We start from the raw sequence: 23,872 nt of genomic DNA, 5'->3' as shown, positions 1-23,872 counted from the left end.
ATAAAGAAGGGAAAAGGGACCATGTGCACGAATGTTTGTCCGTTTTGTAGTGGTAGAAACTGGAAACTGAATGGATGTCCATCAGTTGGAGAATGGTGAATAAATTGTGGTATATGTTATGGAATATTACTGTTCTTGAAATGACCAAAGGAGATTTCAGAAGGCCTGGAGAACTTACACGAACCGAGGGGAAATGAGCAGGACCAGGAGATCATTATATCCAACAACAATACTAGATGATGACCGTTCGTGGATCAGGCCATCCTCAGAACAAGATCAACCAAATCATTTCTAATGGACGTAATAACTGAACCATATACCCGAAAAAGAACTCTGGGAGATGACTAAAAACCATTACATTGAATTCCCAATCCCTAATTTATAACCATTTTTGATTTCCCCAAAACTAATTGTACAATAACAAGCTGATTCTTTTGACACAAAATAATTTTTCATGTATACTTTTATGTATCAAGTTATATTTTAATATATTTATCTACTGGTCTCCTGCCATTTAGGGGAGGGGGGGGGGTAAGAGGTGAAAATGGAACAAGGGTTTGGCAATTGTTAATGCTGTAAAGTTACCCATGTATATATCCTGTAAATAAAAGGCTATTAAATTAAAAAAATAAATAAATAAATAAAGAATTTTTTTTCACTAAAAAAAAAAAAAAAAAAATGATCAGCAGGATGAATACAGAGAGGCTTGAAGAGACTTACACAAACTGATGCTAAGTGAAATTAGCAGAACCAGGAGATTATACACTTCAACAATAATACTATATGAGGATCAATTGTGATGTAAGTGGCTATCTTTGGCAATGAGAGGATCTAATTCAGTTCAATTGATATGGAACAGGAACCAAACCCATGAAAGTCACTGGAAAATTGGGTGGACCACAAATTTGTTTGTACTCTTTCGTTTGTTTGCTTGCATTTTTGTTTTTCTTCCCAGGTTATTTTTATCTTTCTAAATCTGATTTTTCTTATGCAACAAGAGAACTTTATAAACATGTACACATAAATGTTGTATTTATATATACTTTAACCTGGCTAACATGTATGGGACTACTTGTCATCTAGGGGAGGGGGGTGGAGGGAAGGAGGAGAAAAGCTGAAACAGAAGTGTTTGCAAGAGTAAATATTGAAGAATTTCCCATGCATGTTTTGTCAATAAAAAGCTATAATAATAATAATAATAAATTAAACTCACCCTTACAAAACCCTGTGTTCTAATTTTTCCCTGCCTTTCCCATCCAACATATGTTAATCATGTGCAATTGTTCTATACATATTTCCACAAATATACTGCATAAGCAAAATCAGTTCAAAAAGAAAATAAATGAGGAAAAAAAAAACAAAACTCAAGCAAACAACAACAGAAAGAGTGAAAATGCTATGTTGTGATCCATATCAGTTCCCACAGACCTGGGTGCAGGTGGCTTTCTTCATCACAAGACCAATGGAACTGTCCTCAATGACCTCACTTGTTGAAAAGAGCCATACCCATCAGAATTGATAATCTTGCTATTACCATATATATGATCTCCTGATTCTGCTCATTTCACTTAGCATCAGTTTATATAAGTATCTTCAGGCCTCTCTGACATCATCCTGCTGATCAATTCTTATAGAACAATAATATTCCATAATAATCATATGCCATAACTTATTCAGCATTCTCCAACTGATAGGCATATGCTCAGTTTCCAGTTTCTTGTCACTATTAGAAGGGCTGCCACAAACATTTTTGAACATCTAGGCTCTTTTCCCTCCTTTATGATTTCTTTAGGATACAAGCCCAGTAGAAACATTGCTGGATCAAAGGGTATGCACAGTTTGATGACTCTTTGAGCATAGTTACAAATTGCTCTCCAGAATGGTTGGATCTGTGTACAATTCCACCAACAATGTATCAGTGTCCCAGTCTCCCCACATCTCCTCCAACATTTGTCATTATCTTTTCCTTTTATCTTAGTCAATTGAGAGGTATGTAATGGTATCTCAGAGTTGTCTTAATCTGCATTTCTCTGATCAATACTGATTTAGAGCACCTTTTCACATCATTAAAAATAGTTTTAATTTCTTCATCTGAAAATTGCCTGTTCAAATCCTTTCACCATTTATCAATTGGGAGAATGATTTGAATTCTTATAAATTTGAGTCAATTCCCAATATATTTTAGAAAAGAAGCCTTCTTCAAAACCCTTGAATATAAATTTTATTCCCAGTTTGCTGCTTCTTATCTTGTCTGCATTAATTTTGTTTGTAAAGAAAAAAAAGCTTTTTAATCTTATATAATCAAAATTATCCATTTTGCATTCAATAATGTACTTGAGTTCTTCTTTGGCCACAAATTCCTTTCTTCTCCACAGATCTGGGAGGTAAACTATTCTTTATTCTTCTCTTTTGCCTATACTATCATTTTTTTATGTCTAAATCATTTCTATCTTATCTTGCTATAGAATGCTGGTATGAGTCAATGCCTAGTTTCTGCTATACTAATTTCCAATATTCCCAGCAATTTTTGTCAACAATTAAGTTTTTATCCCAAATGCTGGGGTCTTTGGGTTTGTCAAACACTAGATTACTATTATCATTGACTATTTTGTCCTGTGATCTTAACCTATTCCACTGATTGCCTGTAGTGTGGAGATCCCCCAAGTTGGGGTGTCAAAATGTGCTATGCTTTCTAGAGCCTCCATACTGGGGCAACAAACTATACCATCCCAATTAGCTCTCTGGAGGATCTGGGAACTAGTCCAAGTCCTTGGTCTTAGTGAAGAAGTGATAAGACAGGGAATCATATGGATGATCAAACTTGGAGTCCATTTATTTCAAGTTCTCTCATCCCCTAAATACCTTAGTACAATTATATCACTGTAGCACACTGAGCATGGGCCAACTATAAGCACCCTGCTATGAATAGGTAAATGTGTCTTTTATCCTAAGTATCTTTATTTCAAGTAGAACACAGTTTGTCATGCCCTCCTCCCTCTCCTTGACTTCTCAGGAAGGGTGAGACAACCCAAGGGGAAATAAGAGCAGAACCAGACATTGTCAGCAGGTTCCCTCTGGACGGAAAGGTTTTATACGTCACTGAGAGTTCACTGTCTGTGGCTCTCTTCAATAAAGTACTCTATTTCTTAGCCAGTACCAAATGATTTTTATGACCTCTTCTTTATAATATAGTTTTAGGTGTGATATAGTTAGACCACCTTCATTTGCATTTTTCCATTAATTCCCTTGAAATGCTTGACCTTTTATTCTTCTAGTTGAATTGTGTTATTTCTTTCTACCTCTGTGAAGTAATTTCTTGGGAATTTGATTAGTATGGCACTGAATAAGTAGATTAATTTAGGTGGTATTGTCATTTTTATTATATTCACTTGGCCTACCCATGAGCACTTGATATTTTTCCAAGACATTAGATCTGACTTTATTTGTGTAGAAAGTGTTTTGTAATAGTGTTCATATAGTTCCTGACTTTGCCTTGGCAGGTAGACTCCCAAATATTTTTATTTTAAATGGAATTTCTCTTTGTATATCTTGCTGCTGGACTTTGCTGGTAATATATAAAAATTCTGATGACTGATGTGAGTTTTTATTTCATATCTTCAACTTTACTAATATTATGAATTGTTTCTAATAGTTTTTTTTTAATTCATTCTCTAGGATTCTCTAAACATACCATCATTTTATCTGAAAAGAGTGATACTTTAGTTTCCTCATTACTCACTCTAATTCCTTTAATTTCTTTTAAATTCTCTTATTGCCAAAGCTAATATTTCTAATACAATATTGAATAGTAATGGTGATAGTGGGCAACCTTGTTTCATCCCTGATCTTATTGGGAATGGTTCTAGTTTACCCAATTACATTTGATGCTTCCTGATGGCTTTAAATAGATGCCATTGATCAGATTATTTAGTTTCCAATTAATTTTTGTTCTATTTTTTTCCTGAGCCTTTATTACATGTGATTCTTATTGCATCATGAACTTTAAAAATGCATTTACTATTTCTGTCTTTCTGCATTTAATTTTGAGGTTTTATGCTCTAATATATGTTCAATTTTTGTGTAGGTTCCATGTGCAACCAAGAAAAAAGCACACCCCTTTCTGTCTCCATTCAATTTTCTCCAAAGATTTATCATACCTAACTTTTTCAAAATTCTATTTACTTCCTTAACTTCTTTCTTATTTATTTTGTCATTTGATTTGTATAGTTCTGAGAGAGCAAAAAGGAGACCCCCAACTAGAACAGTTTTGCTGTCTATTTCTTCTTGCAGATCTCTTAACTTCTCCTCTAGGAATCTGGATCCTATACCACTTGGTGCATATATGTTTCATATTGATATTACTTCCTTATCTATGGTACCCTTTAGTAAAATATGATTTCCTTCCTATCTCTTTTAATAAGATCTATTTTTGCTTTTGTTTGATCTGAGATTTTGGAATATCAAATTCCAGGCCCTTCAATCCTTTAAGTTGGTAGCTGCTAGATCCTGGGTAAATAATTGTGGCTCCTAGATATTTGGATTGTTTGTTTCTGGATGCTTGCAATATTTTCTCCTTGATCTGATAATTCTGGTATTTAGCTATGATATTCTTTGCAGTTTTTATTTTGGGGTCTCTTTCAGGATGGTGAATTCTTTCAATGGCTATTTTACCCTGTGGTTCTAGGACATTAGGGAGTTTTCTTTGATGATTTTTGAAAGCTAATGTCTAGGCTCTTTTATTTCATCATGATTTTCAGAATGTACAATAATTCTTAGATTTTCTCTCTTAGGTTAGTTGTTTTTTCAATGAGGTAGTTTGCATTTTCTTTTCTTCTTTTTCTTTTCTTTCCTTTTTTCTTTTTGGTTTTGTTAAACTGATTCTTGGTGTCTTATTAAATCATTCATTTCCATTTGTTTAATTCTAATTTTTAGTGAATTATTTTCTTCAATTAGCTTTTTATCTCCTTTTACATTTGGCCAATTGAATTTTTAAATGAGTTGTTTTATCCAATAGATTTCTTTTTTTTTCCATTTCACAAATTCTTTTCTTTCAAATTACTGTTTTCTTTTTCATTTTGACAAATCTAATTTGTAAGGAGTAATATGCTTCTTCCATTTCACTAAATCTATTGTGTAAGGAGTTTTCCTCAGATAATATCTGTGTTTCCTTTTCCAAACTCTCCTGTAAAGCTGTCATTTTCTTTCCTCATTTTTCTTTTAGCTCTCTTTTAAAATTCTTTTTGAATTCTTCCAAGAGAGCCTTGTGAGATGGGAACCAATTCATATCCCCCTTTGGAACTTCATCTAGAGATGATTTCCCTTCAGTGTCCTCAGGGTTTGAGGTCTGTTCTTCTTTCTCCATAAATATTATCTATGGTCAAAGTTCTTTTTTGCTCATTTTTAAAAGTTGAGTTCTGCTCTTAATGCAAAGAGGAGATTGTCCTAAGCTTTCTCTACAGGCAACCGTGGCTGTCCTTGGTTGGTGCTGCTGGGTTCTTTCCAGTGCTGGGTGGGTGTGATCATGTCCTGTTTTATTCTGGGATTCAGAGATACACTATTTGCCTTTTGTATTTGTGTTGAATGTCTCACAGCTAATCTGCTGATCCACTGGTTTCTGAATCAGGGTAGTAGCCAACATTGCTGTATTTTGGCTAAGAGCCTCCCTGTTGATTCCCCAGCTTGCAGATGACAGACCACCCTGAGTTCCTGAATTGCTCTTGTATCTGGTTGCTTCTTCCATGCCCGATTCAAAGAGACTTTTTCTGAAGTCCTTCCAAAATACTTTCTGCTGTAAAGTTTGTTATATTCCAAATACTTGTCAGTTCTGTCATTCCAAAACCACTTCAGAAGCTTGATTTGGTGTTGATCTGAGGGACACTGAGGAAGAGCTCAGTTAAAGACTTGTCTACTCTCTGCTATCTTGACTCCACCCCTCTCCTAACTCCTCTTGATACTAATGCCTTCTTTTTTAAAATTATTTCCTATTTATCCTGTATATAGATTGCTTTGCATATTTGTTTGCATGTTGTCATCCCATTAGATTGTAAGCTCTTTGAGGGTAAGGCTTTTCTTTCAATTCTTTTTGTATTTCCAGGATTTAGCACAGTATTTGGTACATATATTGATTGACTGATAATCAATTTGCCCATGGCTACCCATCTAGTCCAAATCAGAAAAGAGATTCCTATACTAGGAAATATGTTTATTTGATTTTTCTGAACAGCATTATTTCAAAACCCAGTACCCAACTCTTCAGGACTGAGATCTAGTCATTTGTTTTGGCTGTAATGACTTTATTCAAACAAACTTACCCTTGTATGCACACCCATCTTTCCTTGTAGCTGAAACTGAAATGATACCTCACCAATGCTGGACATTTCAAATCAGACATTTTATCAGTATTTGAAGAATAACATATCTGGACTTTGGCCTCATTTTCTCTATCTGTGAACTCGGAAGAGTATATTTGATGTGATCTTCTCTATATACATATTATGATCAGGGACTGGTTATAAATCCCAACTCTGAGACATTTAGAACTACAGCCATACTTGGTGTTGCCAAGATTTAATATTTTCATTTGCTCAGTTGAGACATGTGCTTCATCTCTGCAATATTCTGCTCCATATCTGCCAGAACACTGTGTACTTTACTAAAAGCCACCAAAGAGAGACTCTGTGATACATTTTGATGACATCTTAGCTCTTGGAGGTATGTGTAGAGGCTGACTGCTGATTGTTGATTGGCTGGGAAGAACTTGCTTCAGTAGTCATTTGCCTTGAATAACCAATACCAAATAGTTTTAGTTTAAGTCCTCTTTATGGATCTCACAGCCAGAAATATCAGCATGTGTGGTTTTATTGTTTATTTTGTTGTTGGGGAGCAGGGATGTAGAGGGAAGGAAGGACTTTAAACTCTTTTTTGTTTGTTTGTTTTTAATAATTATCACTGGGAAGTTCAAGCCAGTAACTTGTATTGCAATTAGTATTCAAGTTGAAAGAAACAACACAGAAGAATGTTGGTTCCATTATTATTATTATTTTAATAAGTATCACTGGGAAGTTTAGGACAATAACTTGGACCCCAATTGAGATTTAAAGAATATAGCCGGTTCCAAAAGATCTGACTTAGGTTTTGTTATTGACTATTTCACCGAATTATAAGGATTGTAGTCTCCTATAAAATCTAAGCTGTGTTCACAACATACTATGGTCTAAAGAGTTCATGAGAGTTGGTGTTTGATCTTCTTTACTCTGTAGTGGTAAGGTGCTAGAATACCCACTGACAGAGAGCAACTCTTGAGGTCAGTCCTCAAGCTCCACTTCAGACACAAAGTATTTGTGTGTGAACCTAGACATTCACAGGACCTCTCAATGCTCTGGTCAGCTCCTGAATTTTGTAAGTAATGGAGAAGGTGTTAACCTGTTTTAGTGGAGGGTGTTTCCTCACCAGATAGCTCTCCATCTCTTTCCTGTCCTCATTTTCCTTCTTCTTGTTTTCCTCTTTCTTCTACTTATTTTCTTCCACTTCCCTTTCTTCCTCCTCCTGCTCCTTCTCTTTTTCTTCCTCTTGCTTCTCTTTATCCTCCTTTTCCTTCAGTTCTTCCTTCTTCTCCTTCTCCTTCTCCTCTTCCTTATTTTTATCTTCTTTTTTCTCTCTTCCCTTATCTCTCTGTCTCTCTCTGTCTCTCTCTCTTTGTGTCTCTGTCTCTGTCTCTGTCTCTGTCTCTCTCTCTCTCTCTCTCTGTCTCTCTCCACACAAACACACACACACAGAGAAAGAGAGAGAGAGAGAGAGAGAGATAAATTTACAGGTCCATTTCCCATACTTCCTTTATTTAAGAATGAATAAAAATCTGGGAAAACACCAGATTTTAGAGGCAGAGGTCTTGGATTCAAAACATTTGAACAAATCATTTAAGCTCTCTGGAGATCATTTTTCAGATTTATAAAAAGAGAGTTGAAATTTATGGCCTATAATATCCCTTTCTGCTCCAAGTCTTTGACTATAAGATCTTTATTTATTTTTTATCCAGAATTGTGATTTCATCAGTATAGGAACCTTCTTGTCTGTAAAATCTCTTCAGATGTTGCATATTAAATACTAGAATATAACTTCAATTCTTGGAGATTGCCTGGGGGCACTTTGAGATTAAGGGGTTTGCCAGTGCCACACTATGATTCATCTGGGTCATATTAGATAGCAAATAAATCCAATTATTATTGACTCAAGCTATCTCCTATCCGCTGTATAACATTGTCCCTCCTTTAACCTAGGTGAAAAAAGATAGAGAGGGAAAAATATTTTGTTTCCCCCCTTCTTAATTCTTAATAATGAAAGCTATTTATGACTTTCTTGTCATAAAATCCAAATCCTTGTTTTGTTTTTTGGGGGTTTTATTTTTTTGCAAATTTCTGAAAGAAATATATCTAGAATTTTTTTCAAAAAATGCCAGGCACCTCTATTTTCAGGTGGCATTGGAGAAGACAAGTGGTTAAATCTTGCTCTTAGATGACACATAGATTCATCTTCTTAAAGAAAGATCAAAAAGTAGTAGGTGCCTAGGTGTGTATGTAGGGGATGGGGAAAAGATGAGAAATATATAGAACCCAGATTATGGAGATAGACTATTCAATACTTTCTCAGAAAACATGCCCATATCATGAAAGTTGGTTCAGAGCTTTTTCTTTCACACAAAGAAAGTTCAGGGAGGATTCTGGGAAGAGGGTGGAGTAAATTGGTAAATTTCAATCTCTTCATATTTCCCCCACAAATAGAGGAAATTTGCACCTCAGGGAGAACATAGACGGGTGAAAAATCTGGAAGACTTGGAGAACAACAGGAATCCTCCTGAGGCAACCCAAGAAGATTTGAAGAAAGATCCTTAGCTGGGTATTAACTCATGTGAAGTGCAAACATGTCTGGGTGAGCTCTCCAGAAACACCAAGTGGAGAGCCTTGAAGTAGGCTGAGTGTGACTTTAGTCTCAGCAGGAACCACAGAAACTATCACTTCTAGGAGAGCTTGTTGGAATCTGAGGTCTGGGATGAGTGACTCTTGCTGATTAGAAAAACCAGGCCCAGATGTGCTGATGAGTACAAGCAGGCAGACAGTGCTACTGTTGATTGTGGACATGTGATGGGGAATGGAGATTTTGGTTTACGGTTCCAGTTCAGAGGATAGAGCTGAAATGATGGTATCGGCACCATTTTTTTTTTTTCTTTTTTTTTTCCTTTTTCCTTTTTTTTTTTTTATTTAATAGCCTTTTATTTACATGATATATACATGGGTAATTTTACAGCATTAACAATTGCCAAACCTCTTGTTCCAATTTTTCATCTCTTACCCCCCACCCCCTCCCCTAGATGGCAGGATGACCAGTAGATGTTAAATATATTAAAATATAAATTAGATACACAATAAGTATACCCGACCAAAACGTTGTTTTGCTGTAGAAAAAGAATCAGACTCTGAAATATTGTACAATTAGCTTGTGAATGAAATCAAAAATGCAGGTGTGCATAAATATAGGGATTGGGAATTCAATGTAATGGTTTTTAGTCATCTCCCAGAGTTCTTTTTCTGGGTATAGCTAGTTCAGTTCATTACTGCTCCATTAGAAAAGATTTGGTGGATCTCGTTGCTGAGGATGGCCTGATCCATCAGAACTGGTCATCATATAGTATTGTTGTTGAAGTATATAATGATCTCCTGGTCCTGCTCATTTCACTCAGCATCAGTTCGTGTAAGTCTCTCCAGGCCTTTCTGAAATTATCCTGTTGGTCATTTCTTACAGAACAGTAATATTCCATAATTTTCATATACCACAATTTATTCAACCATTGTCCAACTGATGGACATCCATTCAGTTTCCAGTTTTTAGCCACTACAAAAAGGGCTGCCACAAACATTCGTGCACATACAGGTCCCTTTCCCTTCTTTATAATCTCTTTGGGATATAATCCCAGTAGTAACACTGCTGGATCAAAGGGTATGCACAGTTTGATAACTTTTTGAGCATAGTTCCAAACTACTCTCCAAAATGGTTGGATTCCTTCACAACTCCACCAACAATGCATCAATGTCCCAGTTTTCCCACATCCCCTCCAACAATCATCATTATTTTTTCCTGTCATCTTAGCCAATCTGACAGGTGTGTAATGGTATCTTAGAGTTGTCTTAATTTGCATTTCTCTGATTAATAATGACTTGGAGCATCTTTTCATATGACTAGAAATACTTTCAATTTCTTCATCTGAGAATTGTCTGTTCATATCCTTTGACCATTTTTCAATTGGAGAATGGCTTGATTTTTTATAAATTAGAGTTAATTCTCTATATTTTGGAAATGAGGCCTTTATCAGAACCTTTGACTGTAAAAATATTTTCCCACTTTATTGCTTCCCTTCTAATCTTGTCTGCATTAGTTTTGTTTGTACAAAAACTTTTCAGTTTGTATAATCAGAAATTTTCTATTTTGTGATCAGTAATGATCTCTAGTTCTGCTTTGGTCATAAAGACCTTCCCCTTCCACAGGTCTGAGAGGTAAACTATCCTATGTTCCTCTAATTTATTAATAATTTCATTCTTTATGCCTAGGTCATGACCCCATTTTGACCTTATCTTGGTATACGGCGTTAAGTATGGATCAATGCCTAGTTTCTGCCATATTAGTTTCCAATTTTCCCAGCAATTTTTATCAAACAGTAAGTTCTTATCCCAAAAGCTGGGATCTTTGGGTTTGTCAAAGACTAGGTTGCTATATTTGTTGACTGTTTTATCCCTTGAACCTAATCTATTCCACTGATCAACTGATCTATTCCTTAGCCAATACCAAATAGTTTTGGTAACTGCTGCTCTATAATATAATTTTAGATCTGGTACAGCTAAGCCACCTTCATTTGATTTTTTTTCATTAATTCCCTTGAAATTCTTGACCTTTTGTTTTTCCATATGAACTTTGTTGTTATTTTTTCTAGGTCATTAAAATAGTTTTTGGGAGTCTGATTGGTATAGCGCTAAATAAATAGATTAGTTTAGGTAATATTGTCATCTTTATTATATTTGCTCGCCCTATCCAAGAGCATTTAATATTTTCCAATTGGTTAGATCAGACTTAATTTGTGTGAAAAGTGGTCTGTAATTTTGCTCATAAAGTTTCTGATTTTCCCTTGGCAGATAGATTCCTAAATATTTTATATTATCAGTAGTTACTTTAAATGGAATTTCTCTTTGTAACTCTGACTGTTGGATTTTGTTAGTGATATATAAGAATGCTGATGACTTATGTGGGTTTATTTTATAACCAGCAACTTTGCTAAAGTTGTGGATTATTTCTAATAACTTTTTAGCAGAATCTCTGGGGTTCTCTAAGTATACCATCATGTCATCGGCAAAGAGTGATAATTTGGCTTCCTCATTGCCTATTCTTATTCCTTTCATCTCTTTCTCAGCTCTTATTGCTATAGCTAGCATTTCTAATACAATATTAAATAGTAACGGTGATAGTGGGCAACCTTGTTTCACTCCAGATCTTATTGGGAATGGTTGCAGTTTGTCTCCATTACATATGATGCTTACTGATGGTTTTAAATAGATGCTGCTGATTATTTTAAGGAAAAGTCCATTTATTCCTATACTCTCAAGTGTTTTTAATAGGAATGGATGTTGGATTTTATCAAATGCTTTTTCTGCATCTATTGAGATGATCATATGGTTTTGTTAATTTGGTTATTAACATGGCCAATTATATTGATAGTTTTCCTAATATTGAACCAGCCCTGCATTCCTGGTATAAATCCTACTTGATCATAGTGTATTATCTTGGAGATGATTTTCTGTAGTCTTTTTGCTAATATCTTATTTAAGATTTTAGCATCAATATTCATTAGGGAGATTGGTCTATAATTTTCTTTCTCTGTTTTCAGCCTACCTGGTTTAGGTATCAGTACCATGTCTGTGTCATAGAAGGAATTTGGTAGGACTCCTTCATTCCCTATTTTATCAAATAATTTATATAGCATTGGGGCCAATTGTTCTTTAAATGTTTGGTAAAATTCACATGTAAATCCATCTGCTCCTGGGGATTTTTTCTTAGGGAGTTGTTTAATTGCCTATTCTATTTCTTTTTCTGAAATGGGACTATTCAAGCAATTTACTTCCTCCTCTGTTAGTCTGGGAAGTCTGTATTTTTGGAGGTAGTCATCCATTTCACTTAGGTTATCAAATTTATTGGCATAAAGTTGAGCAAAATAACTCCTTATTATTTCTCTAATTTCCTCTTCATTGGTGGAAAGTTCTCCCTTTTCATTTTTAAGACTACTAATTTCATTTTCCTCCCTCCTTTTTCTAATCAGATTTACCAAAGGCTTATCTATTTTATTGGCTTTTTCATAGAACCAACTCTTAGTTTTATTAATTAGTTCAATAGTTTTTTTACTTTCAATATTTTAATTTCTCCTTTTAATTTTAGAATTTCCAATTTAGTATTTGATTGGGGGTTTTTAATTTGGTCTTTTTTTAGTTTTTTTAGTTGCAAGCCCAATTCATTAATCTTTTCTTTCTCTGTTTTATTCAAGTAAGCCTCTAAGGATATAAAATTCCCTCTTATTACCGCTTTGGCTGCATCCCACAAATTTTGGTATGATGTCTCATCATTGTCATTATCTTGAGTGAAATTATTAATTGTATCTATAATTTGCTGCTTCACCCAATCATTCTTTAAGATGAGATTGTTTAGTTTCCAATTACTTTTTGGTCTATTTCCCCCTAACTTTTTGTTGAATGTAGTTTTTATTGCATCATGATCTGAAAAGAAAGCATTTACTATTTCTGCTTTCTTGCATTTAATTTTGAGGTCTTTATGTCCTAATATATGGTCAATTTTTGAATAGGTTCCATGAACTGCTGAGAAGAAAGTATATTCCCTTCTATCTCCATTCAATTTTCTCCAAAGATCCAACATACCTAATTTTTCTAATATTCTATTTACTTCTTTAATTTCTTTCTTATTTGTTTTGTGGTTTGATTTGTCTAATTCTGAGAGTGCAAGGTTGAGATCTCCTACTATTACAGTTTTGTTGTCTATTTCTTCTTGCAACTCTCTTAACTTCTCCTTTAGGAAGTTGGATGCCATACCACTTGGTGCATATATGTTTAATATTGATATTGCTTCGTTGTTTATGCTACCCTTTAGCAGGATGTAGTTTCCTTCCTTATCTCTTTTAATTAGATCAATTTTTACTTTTGCTTGATCTGAGATAAGGATGGCTTACCCCTGCTTTTTTGACTTCACCTGAAGCATAATAGATTTTGCTCCAGCCTTTTACCTTTACTCTATATGTATCCCCCTGCTTTAAATGTGTTTCTTGTAAACAACATATTGTAGGGTTCTGACTTTTGATCCAGTCTGCTATCTGCCTCCTCTTTATGGGGGAGTTCATCCCATTCACATTTACGGTTAGAATTACTAAATCTGTATTTCCTGCCATCCTAATAACCCCAGATTGTGCTTTACTTATTCTTGCCTCCCCCAACCCTCTTTCCCCCTTTTAAACTTATGTACCCCTCTTGTATCACGATACTTATCCTCTTTATAATCCCTCCCTCCCCCCCTTTGAGTCTTTCCCCCTTCCTTCCCTTATTACTCTTTTTCTTTTCCCTTTTCCTCTCCCCCGTTTTTAATGAGGCGAGAGAGAATTTTCTCTAAAACAAATGTCAATTATTTTTTCTTTGAGCCAACTCTGATGAGAGTAAGATTCACACAATGTTCCTCCCCCTCTCTAAATTCCCTCAGATATGATAAGTTTCCTTAGCCTCTTTGTGGGATGTGGTTTCCCTCTTTTTATCCCTCCTTCCCACCTTATTCTGCCATCATCCCTTTTCCATATCTACTTCCCTTTTTTATGTTATATCAGTACAATCAAATTATACATGTATTCTTTTTGTATATCCACAACAGAAATACAATTCTCAAGAGTTATTTTTACCTTTTCTGCATCTCTTGAGTTCTATGCTTGGAGATCAAATTTTTTTTAGTTCTGGTTTTTTCTTCAGAAACAAATGGAATTCATTTGTTTCATTAAATGTCCATCTTCTTCCCTGGAAGAAAATGCTCAGCTTAGCTGGGTAGTTTATTCTTGGTTGCATCTCAAGTTCTTGTGCCTTTCGGAATATCATATTCCAGGCCCTTCTTTCCTTTAATGTAGAGGCAGCCAGATCTTGGGTGATCCTTATTGTGGCACCTCGGTATTTAAATGGTTTTTTTTTGGCTGCTTGTAAAATTTTTTCCTTAATCTGATAGTTCTGAAATTTTGCCACAATATTCCTTGGGGTTTTTATTTTAGGGTTTCTTTCAGAAGGTGTTCGATGAATTCTTTCAATGCCTATTTTACCTTCTGATTCTATTACATCTGGGCAGTTCTCTTTGATGATTTCTTGTAAAATAGTATCTAGGCTCTTTTTTTCATCATAGTTTTCGGAAAGTCCAATAATCCTCAGATTATCTCTCCTAGATCTATTTTCCAAGTCTGTCGTTTTTGCAAGTAGATAATTCATGGTTTTTTCCAGTTTGTCATTTTTTTGTTTTTGCTTGACTGATTCTTGCTGTCTCAATGAATCATTAGTTTCTATTTGTTCAGTTCTAATTTTTAAAGAATTATTTTCTTCATTAGCTTTTTTTACTTCTTTCTGTATATGTCCAATTGAGTTTTTGAATGTATTGTTTTGGTCTGTGGAATTTTTTTCCATTTCACTAATTTTTTTTTTTAGTGAATTATTTTCTTTTTCCAATTCACAGATCCTACTTTCTTGCGTGTTCTTTGTCTTTTCCAATTCACGGATCCTACTTTCTTGCGAGTTCTTTGTCTTTTCCAATTCACAAATCCTACTTTCTAGTGAATTCTTTATTTTTTCCAATTCACAATTCTTACTTTCCTGAGATTTTTTTATTTTTTCCAATTCACCAATTTTGTTTCCCTGCACTTCCTGGGAATTTTTTAACTTTTCCAATTCGTATTTCAGGAAGTTGTTGCTCTCTTGTAAGGCTTCTCTTTCCTTTCCCCATTTATCTTCTAACTCTCTTTTGAGACTTTTAATGGTCTCTTCTATGAGAGCATCATGTAAAGGAGGACAGTCTGATGCATTTTTGCTGTTTGAGGTCTCTTCAGGTTTGCTGACCTGCTCTTTTTCTGCATAGAAGCTGTCGATCGTTCTTTTCATCTTTTTATTCATGTTTTAAAGCCTTTAGGGTAGGTCTCCTAGGCAAGGGGGTTACCAGCTTCCTCTGCAGAGCAGGGAAAGATGTAAACCGATTTCCGGCTCCGAGGTATGGGAGTGCTCTGAGTGAGAGTTTTCCCTTCCCCCAACAGGAAGTGGATTCAGCACTGGCCGAGCTATCAAACTGCTTAGTAGGGCTGAGTGGGTTAGCGATTGCCCTCGGCTAGAGACTAAGGGGTGAAAGTGTCACTGCCCCAGGCCGGAGCCTCTTGTGGGACTGTGAGTATTAGCAGCTGACCGCAGACCACAGACTGCAGACAGCAGACCGCAGACCACAGACCGCCCGGAACTCTGCCCCAGTGTCTCTGCCCAATGCAAATCGGCCCTGGAAAAGCTCTATGGCCCCAAGCCGAGCTCCCCACTGCGCAGATTGGAGGCTAACCCGGGCTGCGTCCTCCTGCCGTGCAGGATCACAACTGCCCCAAGGAAAAGCCCCGTACTGCGGGTTGGGGCTGCGAGCTTGTGCTGAGATCTGTGCCTTCACCCTCGGTTTGAGACTCTCCTCGGAACCTAATTTCTCTCCCCGTCTGCGCCGATCTCCCCCCTGGCCCCGGAACCAACCTTTTTTGGCGAGACTGCAGATTTTCTTCGGCCGGTGAGTTGTTCTACTTCTTATCTTTACGAATTGTAGCAGTCAAGACTATTTTTGAGGCTCGATATAATATTGATAAAGAGGGTAAGAGAAGAGCTTAGAAAGTCGCGTGTGTCTTCTCCGCCATCTTGGCTCCGCCCCTCTGGTATTGGCACCATTACCCCCACCTCATGATTAGAGGGGATTACACTAATACCTCTAATTAGAAAAAAAAAAAATGAACTGTCAAAGAAAAAGGAACCTGACCATAGAAATTTACTACGAGAACAGGGAAGACCTGGGATTCATCTTTAGAGGAGGACACTGGAGGGAAAAAAAACAAAAAAAACAAAAACTCCTACTCCAAAGAGTAATATGAAATAGCTCCCTGCCCAGAGAGAATTTATAGAAGAACTCAAAAAAAAAAAAAACTTAAAAATCAAATGAGAGACCTTGAGGGAAAACCAAAAAAAAAAAAAAAAAAAAATCAACTTTCCTACATTATGAAAAATAAGTTAACCAGTTAGAAAAGGTGATGGAGTCTCAAAAGTGAAAATAACTCTGAAAATTAGAATTGGGCAAGAAAAAGTCCGTGAAGCTTGGTGTCTTATAAGAGACCAAGAAATAACAGAAGAGATTATAAGGAATGAAAAAAAAAAAAAAAAGAACAGAATGTGAAACATCTTATAAGAAAAATGACAGATCTAGAGAATAGATCAAAAAGAGAAAATATAAGAATATTTGGACTTCCTGAAAGTTGTGACCAAAAAAATAACCGTGACAATAATGCAAAAAATAATTCAAGATAATTATCCTAAAGTGATCAAGCATGAGAACAAAGTAGAAATAGTAAAAATCCACTGACCATCACCTCATTGAGATTCTTTGTGGAAAACACATAAGAATATTATTCTCAAATTTCAAAACCTCCAGAACAAAGAAAAAAATTTTGCAAGAAACAAGAAAAAAGCAATCCAAACATGCTGGAGCTACAATTAGAATTTTACAGGATGTATCAGCAGCCACATTAAAAGACCACAGGTCTTTTAATCATATTTACCAACAATCAAAAGAACCAGGCTTGCACCCAAAAATATCATATCCAGCAAAATTATCCATAATATTGAGTGACAAAAAATGCACATTCAAGGAACATGCAAATTTTCATGATTTTTTTATTAATGAAACCCAAACTTAATAGAAAATTTAACATATGAGATAATATCAAAGATCAATTTCAAGGAATTCAACATGGACAAATTGTTTATTTTTTTTACAAAGGATATGTATAGTATATGTTTTGACATCAACAATAGGGTAGCTCAAAAAAAAAAGATTGGGGCATAGTCATATTATAAAAATAATAATTATGTTATACAAAGTCCAGAGGCAGAATAAACATAGAGGCATTAGAAGGGGAAGGAGGGTTCCTACTTCTGAAGACCTACTCACATTGGGAATGGGTTAAATAGGCAACCTACATATATTTCATGAAGGATATAGCAACCTCCAAAATTTATAAAGAAAATAATAATAATGGTGAATATTATATTTGTTATTATAAATAATAATGAATATACAATATAATAATTAATTGAACTTTAAATGTGATTGGATAATGCTTAACAAAGTAAATAAAAAATACAATACAACATAAAAAAAGAGCTGGTACAATTTCAGGATTAGTGGGAAGAAAAGCAGGAATGTCCAAAAATGTCTGGAATATAAAAATAAATAAAACGTAGATATTTTAACTTCATATAAAGACCTAAAAAGGAATAGAGCAGTAAGCAGAGCACAAAATTTAGAATCAGACAGCACCTGGCACATTATAGGCATTTAACAAATTCTTCTTACTTGATTGGTAGGAGTTAAAGTGAATCTCTAATACTTGACCTTGGAAAACTCACTGAGCCACAGTTTTCTCATCTACACAATGAAAGGATTTGACTGGATAATTTTTACAATCCATCTCTAACCTTTAACCTTCTTTAAAGTTATTATCCTATGATATTTGGTTGAGGAGAAGAGACCCTTTTTCTGACATTGGCATGAGAAAATTTCTCATCAGGACATCAGTTCTGTTTTCCAGCATTTTTTTTAGCAAATTATTCTTGAAACCAGAAGCAAATTGCCTCCAGGCAGAAGAGGACCATCAGACAGACTACTTGATTGTTCTACATTCCCTTCCTATCCATCCTTTTACCCCCTAGGATACTAAGGGTCTATTTTTAAGAGAGACAGTAAATGTAGAATAATGGTGTTTTTTACCCCCTTTGACTTTTCCCTGGGGAGGCTATATATTGTTCTGTATTTTCAAGACTGAGGTTTGGTGATAGTGCTTCTTGAAAGTAAACTCTATATGAGGCTCAAGATGTCAGCTCTGAGCCAACAGTCAGGACAATAAGTGTCTCCTAAAAAATCTGTGGCAGAGGCAGCTAAACAATTGTGCTTAGGTGTGCAATTTTTAGGTCAAATAAGTCTTATGTCAAGAATTTTTCAGGCACAGTGCAACTTAGCTTGGCTCTAAACATCTTAGTTAATAAAGTTTTCTATTTTTCTTAAATAGGTAAGTCTGGGATTATCTAAATAAATAAGTTATCTCTTATTTTGATTTCCTATCCCAGCTAGCACATTGAGAATAGCTCCTATGTTTCCCTATCATCTAGGAGGAATACTGAGGGAGAAGAGGAAGCAGCATTGTCTACACAGAGCAAAACCATGAAAAGAGTAAGCTACATGAAAGACCTGAGGGAAGAGAGAAAATACTGAGGATGGTGCAGTTAATTGTCCTACTGTCCTCTGCCCTGCTCAGACTGTCTTAGCAATGTTGTGTTCAGTTCTAGGCACATCACTTCAGGAAGGACATTGGTAAGCTGGAGAGACTTAAAAGACAGCAAACAAAATGATGAATGGCCTCCAATCCATGCCATTTAAAGATAAATTGAATGGACTGGAGATGTTTTGTCCACAGAAGAGAATACTTAGGGGAGTACATTATAGTGTTCAAGTATGTGATAGGTTTTTATGTTTGTAGAGAATAGATTTGCTCTAGTTAGTCCCTAAAGGCAGAAACAGAAATGTTGAACAAAATTTTCAAAGAGGAAAATTTAAGCTATTAGGCAAAACAAAACAAAAAATGTTCCTAATCATGGGAACTATACAAAAGTGAAAGGGGTGTTTCAGAAGAGAGTGGGTAGGCTTCCTGTCCTTTCCAGCAGAGGCTAAATCTAGCAAGCAAAGCCTAGATGAGCCCTTGTTGGGCATTCTTAATAAGACATAATTTGGACTTGATGGTTGCTGGAGTTTTTTCTAGTACCTGGAATTCTCTGATTCTGTAAAATGCCCCTGGACAGATTAGTAAGGGCTCAAAACCCTGTTCCTTTCACCTCTCCCTAAGGAACAGGAACACACAACTAGTGCTAGCTGCCCTGCAGACACCAGAATTAATGCTTGATTTCTCTCCAGGGAAATTCCATCCCTGCCCACAAGCTTATTCAAGAGGCTATAGATGTTCATTAAGTATGCATACATGGTTGCTAGGACACGCTTAGATATGCCAAGGTGTGAAGATGGTTGGGAATTGTTTTTATAAACCTTGTTTTAAACCTTTCTATACATCTCTGACATACATGAAGTTGTGGCTGTATGTACCTCTGTGTGTGTGTGTGTGTGTGTGTGTGTGCGAGTGTGTGTATGTGGGGTGTGTGTGTGTTTCCTGATAAAAAGGATAAAAATAAAAAAAAGGCTAGTTTGACAATTTCATTAGTTTAGGAGACTTTCCAGTGAAAAGACTTCTCATAATACTGCAGGCTGGCAGCTCTTCTACAACTTAAAATCTCAGTTGCCTAGAAGATGATGTTAAATGATTTACTTAGAATCACACAGTTATGTGTCAAAGGTGGACCTGAAACCCAGATATACCTAGTTTGTAGACCAATTCTTTATCTACACAAAATAAAATTTAACTACATTGTATGAACATAAACACATGCATGGCTCTATCTCTAATTCATCCTCTGCTCAGCTGTCAGATTGATCTTCCTTAAACATTTCTGATCACATTACCCTCTCTTCAATCAATTCTAATTATTCCAATGGCTCCCTATTTCCTCCAAGATAAAATGTAAAATCATCTATGTGTCTTTTAAAATCCTTCATTCTTATCTTCTGAGTTATCTTGCATCTTCTTTTACTTCGTGTACTCTGAGATCCAGTTATACTGGCTTCCTAACTCTTCCTCACTCAAGTCACTTTACCTCTGACTCTGCAATTTCATTGGTTGTCTTTTATCTGAATTTCCCTCCTTCTTCATTGTAGTATGGGCTAGCTCCCTGGAGGGCTTCAGGGTCAGCTAGAATCTGGAGGACTTAAAGTCCTTGGTCTTTAGGGGGAGAAGTAAAGGAGGCAACCAAGCAAAATCCTGGATCCTGGAGTCTAGAGTCACCAGCCTCTCTCCTCCTCATCCTGCTGCCAAGTCGTTCTGGCCTTTCTCCCTCCACCCTCCAGTCCCTGTCTTTGATTAACTTAACACCAAACATTCAGCAAGCACCAACAGTGAGAAGGGCCATTATCCAAATATATGCTAATAGATTCATTGTCTAACAGCAAATAGGTAATTAGCATCAAGTACTCAGTTGTCTGATTCAAGCATACCTTTTTGGAGTTTCAGCCCTCTACACTTCATCTCTGTCTCTTGCCTTCCCTGGCTTCCTTCCAGTATCAGATAAAGGCTTACATTGTGTAGGAAACCTTTCCCAGTCCTTGAAAACATGGCTATGATATATCTCAGGCACTTTGCTAACTGCTGTGAGGATATAAAGAAAGGCAAAACAAAAGTGTATGTTTGCCAAAAGCTCATTCTAGGGGGAAAGACAACATAGGAACAACTATGTACAGACAATCTATAGATAGCATAAATGGGAGATAATCATGTGAGAAAAAAATGGTTATTGTCTTACTATATGAATAATACATTTTGTATAGGGATCCAAAGAACTTTTTATTTGATCCACTTCCCCTCATTTAAAACTCAGCCTGTAAAGGAGATTTCTGATTTTGTCCCCAAAATTCACTTCACCCAAACTATCTTACCTAGGTGGAATTTTCACCCCATTGATGTTCATTTTTTATTGACTGGGTGGAGATGGAATCAGAATGATCTCAGATTACTGATAAAATCAAAGACACATTCCCCAGCCCTTCATTAGAAAAAGCCTAAGCTATTAATTCTAATAATCATTTATTGCAGCCCCCCAAAAGAGATGCAACAAAGTATGGATCAGTCATCAGCTTCTTGAGCTAATTTTGGCCTAACAATTGACACGAAGAAAATACCGATCCTCTATCACCCAGCACAGGATCATCCATATGAGGAACCATCAGTTACAAGCAAATGGAGAAGTTTTGACTGCTATTGGATAAGTTCATTTACCATGGCAGTATACTTTCCAGGGATGTCCACATTGATAATGAGATTGACACACATTTCCAGAACCAGCTCAGAGTTTGGGAAGTTCTAAAGGAAAGTGTGGGAGAGGAAAGTATTAGATTATCTACCAAACTGAAGACCTACAAAGCTGTTGTGCTGCCCCTATTGTATATGACTGTGAAGCTTGGACAGTATACCAGCACCATGCCAAGTAATTTAATTGCTTTCATTCAAATTGTCTTTGGAAAATTCTGAAGATCACCTAGTGGGATAAGGGACCCCACACTGATGTCATTTCTCACACTAAACTGCCAAGCATACAAACTCTATTGAAAAGAGTGCTACTCCATTGAGCTGGACACAGTGCTAAAAGTATGTTTGCAAAATAGACTATTATGAAGAACTCACACAGATCAAGTGCTCACAAGGTCAGAAAAAGTGATACAAGGACACTGTAAAGGTCTTTCTTAAGAACTTTAGAATTGATTGTATAACATGGAAGACATTTGCACAGGATGGTTCAGCATAGCATGCTCATATCAGAAAAAGCATTATGCCCTATGAGCAAAAGCAGAACTGAAATTAGCTCAGAAGAATTCATTCTCTCCTCAACTGTGACTCATGGGATCTTGAAATTCTGTGTAACCACAGATTAGTTGTCATCTCCTACAAGAGGCTTTTCCTTCTACTTCCAGTCAATGAACCTCCAATGTTCATAGGTACTGTTTGTATCCAACCTGGGAAAGAGCATTTTGAGCTCAGTCTGATCAGTCAAATTCAATCACATTAACTTGACTCTAACATAGTGATGTCATTTTGGTTCTCTTCAAGAACAAAAAACAACAATTAACTAGTCATTTAATGTTAATTAGTAAGACTTGATTTTCACTCTCAGTAACCACCTCCTTTTCTAAATCTATTTGAACATTCAATATGCTCCAGAGGGAAGTCTTTTGGTTGCAGAGAGGAATCATTGACCTCAATTTCTTGATTATCTGCTAGCCATAATTAATAAATTGATTATTAATTACCCAAAACTCTGTCTCTTAGACATTTATATTCATCATACAAGAGAGGGAAGGTCATTAAGTAGGACTGGGGAAAGCTTCTTACAGAAATTAGATCTTTAGCTGAGACTTTGAAGAAAACCAGGAGGCAGAGATAAGAAGGGAAAGAAATTGATGGATAGTGGGGGAGAGACAGACAGACAGACACACACACACACACACACACACACAGAGACATATACATATTTAATAAGTCCCTATTTCTCTCTCAGGGTAGCATTGCTGACAAACCATGAAGACCTTGAATCAAGCCCTGCCTATACCACATATTGGATGTGAGTCTCTGGGCAGATCTTTGAACTCTCAGTACTCCAGGCAATTTTCTAAGCTCATCAGCTGCCAGATGCAGTTGAAATGATTGGAACTGGTAAAGGGAGTTACCTTTTAAGATTCTCTAGAACACATGCAATCTTTAGACTTATTCTCCCTTAAAAAAAAAATAAATAAATAATAAATAAAAATAAAAATATCTGGTAAATTGTTCCAAGATTCACAAACTCATGGAATCTTAGGAAGGTCATTTAAGGTCTTTGGGTCTCAATTTTCTCATCTATAAAACTAGACCTCAAAAGTTGTTTTTTTTGTTTTTCTGTTTTGTTTTGTTTTTGTTTTCTATTAAAAAGTTCTATAATTCTAAGAAGCATATTAAAGTGTTATCTGGAATAGGAAGAATTATGTCATGGAAGACATGAAAACTCCTTGGGAGGTCATGGAGAAAAGTAGCTCAGATTGGGTAACCATGATCGAATTGGGATCTGCAATGTTGGAGAAAACTCCTGAATTTATTATCTCATAGCTTCACTGAGTCAAATAATTTGAATCCTTTTTTCCTCAAAGAGAGTATGTAATATTCTCAACTCAGGGCACAGGAGTTCCTTGACAACCCAATTCCCATGTACACTTCTAGTAATTTCATATTATTTTCTTTTGTTCTCTTTCTCTTCCAGTCAAACAACAGGCCTGCAAGCTCTTTTCTTTGCTGCCAGCTTTTCTTTTACCTTTGTATAGATAGTAATCCATACCTGGAGTGCACTCTTTTCTCAGATATGGCTCATGAGATCTTAAGATTCCTTTTAACCACAGATTAGTTGTCATTTCCTACAAGAGACTTATCCCTCTTTCTCCACACAATGATGCTTTCTCCCTTTATTTCTGCTTAGCTACCATCTTGATATAGATTTTGAAGTCTACAAAGCACTTGACACGTGTATTATCTCACTTGAACTTCACAGCAACCTGGTGAAATAGATGCTATTATTATCCACATTTTATAGATGACAAAACTGATTCTGAGGGAATAATTAAAATGTCCAGATTCTCAAATCTATTAAATAAATGAGATCAGACCCTGAATCCATATTTCCAAAGAGATTATGGCATTTATGTTGTGTGTTTTTAATAGCATTTTAAGATTTGCAAAACTATTTGCAGATATCTCAATTGTTCCTCACAAGCCCATAAGGAAGGAGCTATTATTAATCCCCCTTTACAGCTGAAGAAATTAAGGCAGACAGAAGTTAAGTGACTT

Source organism: Sarcophilus harrisii, chromosome 1 (genome assembly GCF_902635505.1).
Source record: "Sarcophilus harrisii chromosome 1, mSarHar1.11, whole genome shotgun sequence".
NCBI classification, from domain to species: domain Eukaryota; kingdom Metazoa; phylum Chordata; class Mammalia; order Dasyuromorphia; family Dasyuridae; genus Sarcophilus; species Sarcophilus harrisii.
This window is presented reverse-complemented; position numbering follows the sequence as displayed.